The 12532-nt window shown below is 35.4% G+C and overlaps 1 long non-coding RNA gene across 1 annotated transcript in view; it reads right to left on the reverse strand.

Moving 5' to 3' along the window:
* Positions 1-12532, reverse strand: part of LOC116528969 — a 127343-nt gene that overhangs the window by 62563 nt on the left and 52248 nt on the right. Inside the window, exons 2-3 of the long non-coding RNA XR_004259312.1 lie at positions 12397-12515; positions 10147-10237 (exon numbers count right to left, since the gene is read on the reverse strand). This is a non-coding gene — a long non-coding RNA (uncharacterized LOC116528969). The remainder of the gene's footprint in view (positions 1-10146; positions 10238-12396; positions 12516-12532) is intronic.

Raw genomic sequence — 12532 nt, forward strand, 5'->3', positions numbered from 1 at the left:
AATCAAACCCTGCACACTGTTGTAGGCCAGTTGGATTAGATCAGCTGAAGTCCCATCTAGATAGAGTTGCCCTGAGGGACATGAAAGGCCTCCACAGAGAAGTCAGGTAAACCCTGAATGGAGTCTTCTGTGTGGAATAAATTAACTAAAAAAGGCCCCAGGTGGTTTCTCCTATCTTCCAAAAATTAACAACGTTTCATTGTTATTTGAGTAAACTTATGAGATATGTTTTTAAATGACAGAATAAATGTTTCATATACACTATATAATTCCTTCCATCCTGGCAGGAAATGGCCTCGGTTTTCTCTGGGGAACTGTGCAAACATCTGGATAATCTGGAAATCTTTTAATATGAAAAAAGTGATAATTACCCCCAAACTTATTACTTCCCACATTTATTTCTTCTTTCTCAATGATTAGGACTTTATTTCTTTCTCAAAGAGGATTTAAAGATTATTTACCAAGGAATTAATTTGGCCATATGTCCACGAAAGACATAGTTCTCAGCCTGGTCCCACGGAAATTTGGAAATTCACAGAAAGTTAATTTTTACCATTTTGCTTTAAGGCAGACAAATTTCCTAATTTTACAGATGATCTTTTTTTTTTTTTTTTTTTTTGTGCCAGTGTAGATCCTTTGGTTTTGAATGTTGCACTGAAATGCCTTTTTAATGTAATGAGCAGTGTTATATGGTTATTTATATTTAGCTCTACATTCACATTCATCACTACCCTATGGAAGAATTTTGACAAGCAATGTACAAATGTGACATGGATACGAAAGCACATCTCAGAGGTCTGGAATCTATGAATGAATTCCATGCTCAGTATAGTGCTGCATAACTCTGGAGGAGGTTCCCAGGAAATTGCATGGAACACAAATTCCACCGTGAGATTTCACTCCATATTCTCTTCTGCTTCTCCAAAAGCACCTAGCCTTTGCCTTTCTTACACTTTCTCCTATACTCCTTTCTCATTCTATGTTTCTAAGCGACTTTTTCTTATTCTTTTGCTCATTTCACTCTGTGTTTTGTAGTTTAGTCTGCAAAACATTCATCTCAAATGCTTTTCTTTCCTCTAGTCCTCCCTTGCCACGTCTGCGTAATTTCTGTTTGCTTGGTCTCTTTATTTATATTACACCTAGAGCTGTACTAATTCCTTACGTAGCCCGCATTTGAGTTCCTTTATTTCCTTGTATAGGTTTTTAGTGTTCTATGCTGAATTACAAGGGCCTTGAAGCGAGAGGAAAAGCTGAGCAGCCTGGCTGGTTGCTGAGTCACCAGGCTTCACTTTGTTAGGGTATATTTTTTTGAGCTTTGGCAAATCTAGTGTTCTTGCTGGACTCCAGGTTCCTGATCTGAAATAATAATTTGTATGTTCTGTTAATGGGTTTCAGTATGGGGTAATTAGTTATTCCTCCTAAAGTTTTTAAACATGTAAATTCTATCCCAATAGCATTTAGAATATGATTAGAATAATAAAATATTTAATGATGTCTACTATAGGCCTGGCACAGAGATGAATTGAGAATCTCTTTTCTTAAGAACTTTAGTGAAAGAGAGGCTTATAGAGAAGGGTTCTTTCAACAGACAATGGTAAAGACTTTCCATAAATTCATGTTTTAGCACAACTATATTTTTAAGTGTTCTATATTGAAATAATGAAAAGAAGAATTACCAATGTAATCTAGTGATTCCAGATCCCAGCAGAAGTATCCAAATGACTTTTAACAAAACATAGCCAGTTAATACCAATCATTAGATCTGTATTTTAAGAGTTTTTCCCATATCTAATAAATATGCACTTTGGCTTCAGTTTAATCCACATTTCAACCCTGTTTTAAATGGAAGTAGGAGAAGAGAAAATTAACATTTGTTGCACCTCTACCATGTGCCCAATACAATGCTAAATCTTTTAAAAGCATGATTTCAAAAAACACCCAGAACAATCCTCCAAGGTAGGTATTATTACCCCTAATTTAAATATATGGGGAATTAAAATGGTAGATCAGGTGATTCATTCAAGGTCACCCAACCAGCAAGTGTAAGTCAATATTCACACCCAGGTTTACTCATTCTAAAATTTATGCTGGCTGTATTTTAGCATGTTCCTACCCCAAATGAAACCACAGAATTGGGCTTCACATAGTCTTTTAAAGGTATACAGGATTGTGGTAGCCTCTGAACTTAACTGCTTAGTAAAACAGTTAGGCTGCAGATGAGAAAAACAAAGCTTGAAGAGTTTAAATGATTTGCCAGAATTCATTCTGCTAGTTGATGTCAGAGATTGGAATCAACACAATTCTTCTCTAGGGCAAGTCCATGCTATGCTCTGCAACATTCTGTCTAAAAATAAAAAAAATTTTAAACTAAGCTCCCTGCTTCAAGTAATTCTTAAACAGAAATGTGATGACCAAATATATTATGGAAGCACCTTTTAATGACTGGAAGTTTAGATTTGAAGACCTGCAAATGCTCTTTCTCTCTGATTCTTTAAGACTGTGGAACAAAAGAGCTTTTCTGCTATTTTCTTTTCAACTAAAAATAAATGAATAAGTTTGAGCAACATAAGGAGACTCTCATCTCTATAAAATAAAAATTAAAACAAACAAACAAAAAGTTAGCTGGGCATGGTGGTGCCTATAGTCCCAGCTGCTCAGGAGGCTGAGGTTAGAGCATGGCTTGAGTCACACCATGGCTAAGATTGCAGGTGAGCCGTGATCTCACCACTGCACTCCAGCCTGGGTGACAGAGGGAGACCCCATCTCAAGTAAATAAGTAAATTAAGTAAGTTAACAAATAAAGAAATATGTTTCCTTTTTCCCTCAAGATTTTTGCGTTTGATAATTTTTAAAAATCATTTTTCATCTTTTAGGTTTTCTCAGAGTTAACTTTAACCTTAAAGCTGAATCCAGGGGCAGGAGCAGGAGTCAACCGTGAGAAATAAGGACATTTCTCTCTCCACAGCTCTCTTTGGTTCTTACCCACCCACATCTTGTCCTTCTAGCTCTCCTCCTTTTTCTTTCTCTCTTTCTCTCTTTGAGCCTCTTTCCTTCCCCCTATCGAATTCACACAAACACACACCGACACTGACACTTAAAATATCCTGTGTCCTGTGACCTTAGGCAATCTGTGGTTAAGTTTATTAAAATAACAACATCAAAGCATTCATAAGCTCAGCACTGATACGTCAGACACTGGGTTTTCTCATACACTATCCCAATATCCAATTACTTCATGTAGATTTGTCCTTTGTTTAATCCAATAGGTTTCTGAGCTATTTTCCCTCAGATGAATACCCCTTTAAGTCTTCAATACAGAAATCATAAAAGAAAAGGTTTTTCCCCTAATTAAAAAAAAGTTTTTCCTCAATATAAGAAATGACATCAATTTTTAAATTATTAAATTACTATTTTAATCTTGTATCTTAAAGTGCACATTGGGATCAAATTGAATGATTTCAGGGCCATTGCTTTAATTTTTGTCATCAGATTCCAGGATTATGGATGGAAGGCAGGGTGGATGTGAAATATTTTCTCATTTTTTTATTTCTAAAAATAATAAATAACTGGCAATTAATGAAGCTAAAGTAGTAAAAGCTTTTACTTGAAGATAAATTTTATTTTTCTAATTATCATAAGTATTCAGGTTCTCCATGAATCATTCAAGCATTATAGACATGTGTTACATAAAATTTCTATCCTCATATGCCCCCACTTGCCATTGCTCCAGGGTTATCACTGTTAATAGTTCAATTACTAGACTTGCAGACTCAGTAGTTCAGTTACTAGACTTGCAATACACATATGTTTGCATACAAAAGAACAGGATCAACTATATATAATATTCTGCAATTTGGTTTTTTTCCTCACTAACAATAGCTATGGAATTTTTTGTGTGTTACTGTATATAGATCTTTCTTATTCATTCCAATGTCTACCTAGTATCCCATCTTACAGACGTGCCATAATTTATTCTCTGACAAACATTTAGTCTGTATCACAAATTGTGCTGCAGTAAACAAGCTTTACATATATTATTATTACACGCTTACTTTCACCATTTACCCAACATGTCAGACACATCCATGGTCTGAGACTTGGACATGGAGAAGAAAGACAGAAGTCACAATCTGAGACTAAAAAAACCGTTCATTGTCTACTTCCAGGGGTAAGCTGTGGGGCTCACAGAGGGGCAGGTACTACAGCGTCACAAAACACACAGCATGACTTTTCATTGAGGGGCTACAGATGACTCCCGGGTCCTGAAGATCAATGGATCTTAATATATTCTCATCAAGGAGAGAGCCCATTTAGATGCAGGGTAGGATACCCAGTTCATGTTTATCAAGGGAGGGACACATGGGAGGAGAAAATGAATCTCTCAGAGGGTAGTGCCTGAAATATAAGACACACCAAAGGGCATCTGAGGTAAGACTCAGAAGAAAAAAAAAAAAAAAAAAAAAAACCCTCCAACATTTCCCAAGAGCTTACAGAAAGCAAAGGTCAAAGCTCAGATAAGTTTGATTATGTTTTCTGGCTCTTTAGAAGTTACACACCCTCTAAATTGCTATAGTCATCCGTTGTCATGAGATCTTAGCACGTGTCATCTACAAAAGTAGCCAAGCTGCAACGCCACATGCACATAACACCTTGATCACTGGCTGCATATTTAATCTCCTAGAATTACTGCATTTCTACCCTATGTAGAAAACATACCCTCAAACTTTAATTTTTCTCACTCCTATCTCATCTCTCTTTTTTTTTCCTGTAGCAAAATAGTTTGGCTACAATTTTTAAGCAACTACAATATGCCCAGCATTATGCTAAGTATCTTTGAGACATTATCTCATGTAACTCCCACAATAGTGTTATGAATTCAATGCTATTCTTACCACCATCATGAAGGCTCAATGAGATCACACTGCTAATAAGTGGCAGAGCCAGGGCTCAAATCCAGGCAGGAACACTCTAAAGCCTGTGTATCTCATCACTATGAGATATTGTTCATTTTATTCTGAAAGTTCAAGGAATAAGTATGTAGATTGGAGTGATGGAGCCTTGTTAAGATGTAATAATGAGACTAGAACTACTCAACTTCCACTGGGTTTTTAATTGCCAGTTAACATAATCCTCAGATTGTCAAAAGCAGAATTTTGGCCAAAAGGTTAAAAAGCCTAAAGTAAGGGAGAAGAATTAGCCCTTCAAAATATGTTTGAGATCTTTCCAAAAGTTCTTTAAAATGCCAGATAAGACTGTTGAGTCATGCTTGAAGCCTTTGAGGAAATGTGGAGAATGAAATAAATCATGTTTTCTATAAACAAACAAATTTAGGTTTCAGGTTCAAACCGGTAAAAAGGGAAATTTTGCAAAATTTGGGTCTAGGCTTACTGAGCAAACTTGAACAAGATTCTAGGACTGATTATTTACAGGATCCCTTGTTTGAAACAAAACAAAAATTTAAACAGAACTATAGATTTCAAAAGGTGAAAATCTATTTATTTTTTTCTTTCTTTAACAAAGTAATCTATCTGGCCATTGCTGAAGCCCTGACATTTTGCAAAAATGTATTTAGCAAAAGCTTTCATGGTAGAAATTTTAAAAAAAGAGAAATACAAGGTCAATGAAGGGCAATTTGGTAAAGGACAAATTAATCAATTCCACCATCAAACCTAAACCTATTGGCTAGTTGTCCAAATATGTACAATATACTAGTCACTAATGTCCCTAACAGCAAGTTGTAACAAATCCAGTGGGTAGCAGCATCAGGATGTAAATAGTTTATTACAGGATGTCCATGCCTAAGTCTAGAAAGATGAATTTTAATGTGAACAAATAAAAATAAAACAAATGAGACAGCTCATTTCTCCCAAGTAACTTTGGGTAATATTTTCTAATGGCATGATTGAGCATTCCTCATAGTATTCAAAAAACGAGGCAAGCAAAATCAAGTTCTACCAAGAAACTGATTTAAATAGCTAACACTGCATTAGGCATGTTTAAAGTCTTAAGTAGATAGAGTACATAAAGACACAAAAGAATTGGGCAATCTCAAGCTGCATGACTTGTCCAATGTTACCACGTCCAATGTTGTTTCATTTCTTTCCTAGGCTGGAAAAATATTTTATTACTTTTTGGCTCATACTTGCCGCATTTGTTATTAACCCTACTCTACTCAAAACCTACTGCAAATGCTGACTTCTGCTCCCATGCAAAATCCCTAATCCAGACATTTATAGTACACCATGTGTATTGTCAACCTAACAGTCATGTGCTTGTTTTTTATGCTGCCATGGCCCAAATTCATTCTGGGGCCTACTTTTCCATTTAACTCAGATAAACTCTGAAAGGTCACAGACAATCATAAAGGTCTCATCTTCCACAGTTGGCTTGGGTAAAGGGCATGCAATCCAGTTTTGGCCATTAAGACATTTATATATTCAGTTATTGATTCCACAAGTATTAACTGAGCACCTACTACACAGCAGGAACTAGGTGCTAGGGAAACAGCAGTGAACACAACACAAATGTCTCTGATGTCCCAGATCCTAATTGTGGGAGAAATAAAACTAGTAGAAATACAAATAGTGTTAAAGGAGTTTGGAGAAAAGATTCTTCACTTTTAATATTCTAAAAATAATCCCAAAGGAAGAAATTGTTATTTATCTTCCTCTGGCATCAATGAATAGAACGTGATAGAGTTTCAGCAACATAGAGAGGAGATAGCCAGTCTGGCTAGCATGGAAGAAATGAACATGGAGAAGAAAAACACAAGGACTGTCACTGAGCACTAAACTAGTCAGCTCTAATGTGTAAGCCACTTTTATCTCTTTTTTGCCTGCCTGCCTGCCTGCCTTCCTTCCTTCCTTCTTTCCTTCCTCCCTCCCTCCCTTCCTTCCCTCCCTCCCTTCCTTCCTTCCTGAGACAAAGTCTTGCTCTGTTGCCCAGGCTATAGTACAATAGTGTGATCACAGCTCATAGCTCAGTGTAACCTTGAACTCCTGGGCCCAAGGGATCCTCCAGCTTCAGCCTTCCTAGTAGCTAGGACTTAATAGGCACATGCTAACACACCCAGCTAATTTTTTATTTTGTGTGTAGTCTGGATCTCGCTATTTTGCCCAGGTTAGTCTTCAACTCCTGGGCTCAAGTGATCCTTTTGCCTCAGCCTCCTGAGTTGCTGGGATTATAGCCATGAGCCACCATGCCTGGCTCCTGAATTTTCTATTACTTTCTGTTGAGAGTACCCTCGCTAACATGGCATTGTATACAGATTTGGTAGAAATATTTTTAGAACAATTTACTTTATCTCTGACCACTTTTTATAGGCAGATTGACTGGCAAACCTATTACCTCATTGATAATAGATAACGTTAAAGAGAAAGGTAAATATATGCTGTTTTGCTAAGCTTGTGTACTGGCCAGAGAGGAAGAAAAAATATATAGAATGAATGCACACAGACTACCAGATCACTTAGATAGAAATATACACCCATCGTAAATATATTTCAGTATAGATGTAAATAGCTATTGTTTGGCACTGAAAAAGTAGGTATCTGTCATCACAGAAGGATTAAGTTTATTTTGAGGCTTGTCTTATCCATGTATATACATGAATAATCATATATATATATATTTCAAAATCATCTAAGAAAGATTTTATATATATATGTAAGCCTATGTGTATATAAATATAATATATATATAATATATATACTTAATCTTTAGAATTTGATTTAGAAATTCTAATTTGATATCTTAATTAAAAATATATTTCATGATGAGAATACTAGAGGAGAGAGACATTCATTTTTTAATGCAGATATAGAGATGGATAACATAATCAACAAATATTCCCCCAAAACTTGGTGAGAAGAAACTGTTTTCAAAATTTTGATATGATGAGGCAAACAGCAAAATCCCTCATAGAGACAGAAAAGGAAGAACTTAACAAAGAATGAATGAATGTTTGAGCATCTACCATTTTGCAATGAATGTTCACAATTTCTTTTTACACAAAGACATGACCCTTATCTTTCAAAAAGTTACATTCCTGTTTATAAGAGAAAAATCTCCCCCCATACTGTCCCTTTCGTTCTTTCCCCTTCATTCCTCCCTTCCTTCTTCCTTCTTTCTTTCCTTCCTTCCTTCCTTCATTTCTGCCTTCCTTCCATTCTTCAACAAACATTGAGTGCCTTCTCTGGAGCTGGTATCGTATGCTATATTATGAATAAGACATATAAGACAGCCTTTTTGCCCTTAAGAAGCCTATTATACTCAAGAAAAGAAATGATACATTTAAATAGATGTATAAATACATTTAGTGTATATTTGCCTGTTGAATATTATTGGGTAAACAGTGAATAGTACTGTTTTAGTCAGTCCAAATGGCTATAACAATATATCGTAGACTGGGTGGCTTATAAACAACAGAAATTTATTTGTTACAGCCCTGGAGGATGGGAATTCCAAGATCAGGGTGCCAGCATAGTCAAGCTCTGGTGAGGACTCTCTGCTGCACTGCAAACTTTCATTTGTTATTGGACCCTTACAGGCGAAAAGAAGATGAGAGGTCTCTCTGGGGTCCCTTTTAAAAGGCCACTAATCCCATTCTTGAGCACTTTATTATCATGACCTAATCACCTCCCAAAGACCCCATCAGCTAAGACCATCACATTGGAAACTGGAATTACAACATATGAATTTGGAGGGGGACAAAGACATTCAGGCCATAACAGTCACCGAAATCCAAAGTGAGGAAAGAGAAAGCTGTGAGCAGAGGACATGTGGGGAGATACTAGGAAAAAGTGGTTTCTATGGTGGCTTTAATAAAGTAATGAGTATATATAAAGGGAAAGGAAGATCATGAAGGCTGGGTAAAATGTAAAACAAAAGCATACATGTACAGATGTATGCAGGGTACTCTAGGGACAGTGAATAGCTTATGTTGTTGAAGGTACATGTTCCTTATAGAAGACTCATGAAAAATAAGTTTGAAAAGGCAGAGTGACGTCATATAATAGAAGTATTTAGGGGTCAGGCTAATACTTGGTTTAAAGGTATATGCAACTGGAAGCCTATTTAAGCAAGGCAATACAATAAATAAAGGGGCTTAAGAAGAATTGTCTGTCACTGATGTAGCAAATGGAAAACTTTTTTCACTTACTGGACTGTGATGTTTGAGTTGAAATTAGGCTTCAAAAGAAAGGTGAACAATTGTGGTCTCACACTAAAAATGGGAAGAATCGGGTGAATATGTATACAGTTTACTGAATCTGAGACCCTCATAATAATGATGAATAACAATTGTGAAGATTTGTAACTATTAGAGTTTGATTAAAGCATAGATAAGAGTAGAAAATAATTTAAGCAGCAGAATCACCCAAGTTATGTTTACTTCAAAACAAGTAAAGCTTTGAATTTGAAAATCATAGTCAAAATGTTAGTTTAAACATGCAGCCTGTTTAACTCATTCATCTCATTCAATGATTTCAAAATATCATATTTTAAATGTTAATTTTGAACATAAAAATCCCATTTAATGGATTGAGCTGTCTCCTAGAAAACCTTTTATTAAGCCAATCACATTCTATAACTACTAGAAAGACTTGGGAATGCTAATAAGAAAAGGAATGTTTTAATGAAATGAAACATCCAAACACAAAGCTACCCAGATCGGGCTACTTAAGAGTCTCAATGGAGAAATGCTAAATATTATCAAAGGTCTCTCCAAAGCCAGAGCCCTAAGGGCATAACAAACTCCTCCAAGAATTATGTTCTAAATTAGCTAGTGTTCCCCTAGATTGGTTATTAAATCCTTATAACCATATCTCGGAATTAAAAACCATTCATATTACACACTCTGTCAATATTTTATGCATTATATTAGCAAGGAGGAACTTCTACAGCTTAAATTTCTCATTGGCTCTGTCTCCAAAAACACCACTTGGGAAAGTATGACTCAGATTCTCACCTGGCAGGTAGAATACAAAATGTTCTCTTTTCACTCATGCAGACAGCCTGGACTCATGCCAGGAAGATTCTCTCTGGCTAATGTGTGAACATTCATTGATAATATTTTAAACACACACCTTTGTATTAAGAGATAATTGACTTTTTTCTTTTAAATATTTAGTGAAAATGAGTACTTACTTAGGTTAAGCTTACTTAAATGACTTCCCTCAACTTGAAAACTTTGATGTGAAAGTTGTCGAACTGCCAATGATTGCATCCCAAAGGAAAGCTAAGGATGAAAAATAATGACACATGGAATATTCCAAAGGTAAAACAGCCTGCCTACTATTGAAAAGAATTCTCAAAGAATGTATTAATATACTTCTCAATTCTCCCCACAAAGTGTGTAATTACTACACATATGTGAATTGAAGGTATGATGATGCTGTTTTCTTTTTACACCCTGCCCCCTTTCCCCTCTGAAGTGCTTACACCAGAGTCAAGCAGAGTATTATTGAGCTAGCATTAACAAGTAATGCAGCTATGATAAAAAGCTAGTTTAAGCCTATAAAATAATCTGCTATAAAAGGAGGAAATGAGAGAGAGGTTGGGAAACTTTTCTTTGGTCTGGGCATGATGATCACAAATTGTGAGTGTGCATGAAAGTATGTTGTGTACTGTCTCTGCTGGTGGAGATTCTTCCCCATTTCCCCTTTCCTCCAACATAAATGGGCTTATGTGAGCTCATCATCAAATTCTAGAGTATGATTTCAAGCTCAGTCATTAATGTTAGATCTCAATGTTTAGACCTACCAACAACTGTATGTATCAACTCAAAGATGAATGTGGCATGTATTACAAGACAAAATGAGATGATGATTTTGTACAGAGACTTCACCAAATATTTTGTTGTCAATAGCCAACTGTTTTTTAAAGAGTGATTATGTTATTATTTTGTTCATTTTTTTAATGGAACTTTACAAGTACCAGTTAGTCTTAAGGGAATCCTTAGTTGCTGTGAAATTAAGAGCAAGTTTCAGAAAGAAACAATTTCAGATAGAAGTTGAGAAGTTCAGATAGAAGTTATTTACCCATTAATAGAGATATGAAAGTTAATTCAATTTTTTTCTTAACTTGGTTTTTCACTTCTTTACCATTGTAAGAGATTGCCCATAAGCTTAGACAAGCATGGCTCTCAGCAACGCTATCCAAAAGATTAGTGATATCCACAATACTCCAAGAAAGGAATTTTGTGCCACTTAAGTTCCAATCTCTATACTTGCACATTGTGTTTAATAAGGAGCTTCATAGTATTCTGTGTACCAGATATGTGTGAGATGGCTGAAGAAAGTGAATAAGACCACTGAGGCAGTTACGAAGCTAGAAATAGAAGAAAGAAGGTGAAATTTTCCAGAGATGTATAGGCACATAAAATTTCTTCAAAAACAGCCACCTGATAAATAACAGAATAAAATAAATATTCTGTTAAATTAAAATGTGTATAGTTTTTAAAAAAAAAAGTCAGCACCTGACATATACTGAATCCTTTATTTGGGAAGTGTCAGAAAAAAATACATCCCAGTAATATCTATTCCAACAAACCACTTCAGCTTTTCACCCTCTTGAGGCATTGTAATTATTCCCTTTACACATTGCCTTTAGCATGTTAAGAAAAAGTATTTAATATCCTCATTTTAAAACATTTATGTCATTGCTTTTGCTCCCCAGGATGCTGTCATTTTCATGCATCCATCGTTAAGTGAACATCGTGCCCTCATTTTCCTTTTCATTTTCAAAGGAAGACTAAACCGACCTTATTAGTATTTTTAATCTATTTTTCTAAAGGGAAAAACACCAAAAATCAACCAAACATTTTCCTGTGATATTAAAAATCGCTAGGTGGTCTTTAAATTTCCTGCCTTTATATGCTTCTTTCATGTAAGAAACTTGAGACATATTTTAACTTGGCTTTTACCCAAAGAGAACTTGAGTTGGCTCAAACTTGAACAGGCAAACTGTGGTTTCTTTAAAAAAAAAATCTTCTAACACTTTTTTTAAAAGCGTTAATTCAACTTACTCTTCCAAGAAAAAAAAAAAAAAGAAAAGAAAAGATAAAAAACCAGGTGAAAGTAGTATGCGGCTTTCTTTACCATATACATAGCAAATGACTAAGACTAAAAAATTTATTCACAATCGCACAAGCAGCCTAAATAAATTAATAAAATCAAAAGATATTCTGAGTTGAATAAAAAATAGTCACAAGAAATGTGAAGCCAAAAGGTAAATTTATATGGCAGCCAAGTTGGTTTCATCCAGTTCGCCGCAATTTGGTGTTAGCCAGTTGTCATACAAACGGGTAGTTCAAGACGCCAGAAGCCTCTGAGTATGAATGATGATGGCTTAAAAACTCTTTAATATCACTGGAAAACCTTGAAGCACACATCCTACTAGGTCATTAGCTTTGAGTTTACATGGAGATTTCTTCTCAGCATCACCTACGAAAGATTTAAGATCAATGGTCCAATTATCTTTTTGATTCAACAACATATTCTTCATTGAAACTGTGCCTAAAAAAAAATACACA

The sequence above is a fragment of the Sapajus apella genome, unplaced genomic scaffold (genome assembly GCF_009761245.1).
Source record: "Sapajus apella isolate SASKATOON/1434 unplaced genomic scaffold, GSC_monkey_1.0 scaffold61, whole genome shotgun sequence".
NCBI classification, from domain to species: domain Eukaryota; kingdom Metazoa; phylum Chordata; class Mammalia; order Primates; family Cebidae; genus Sapajus; species Sapajus apella.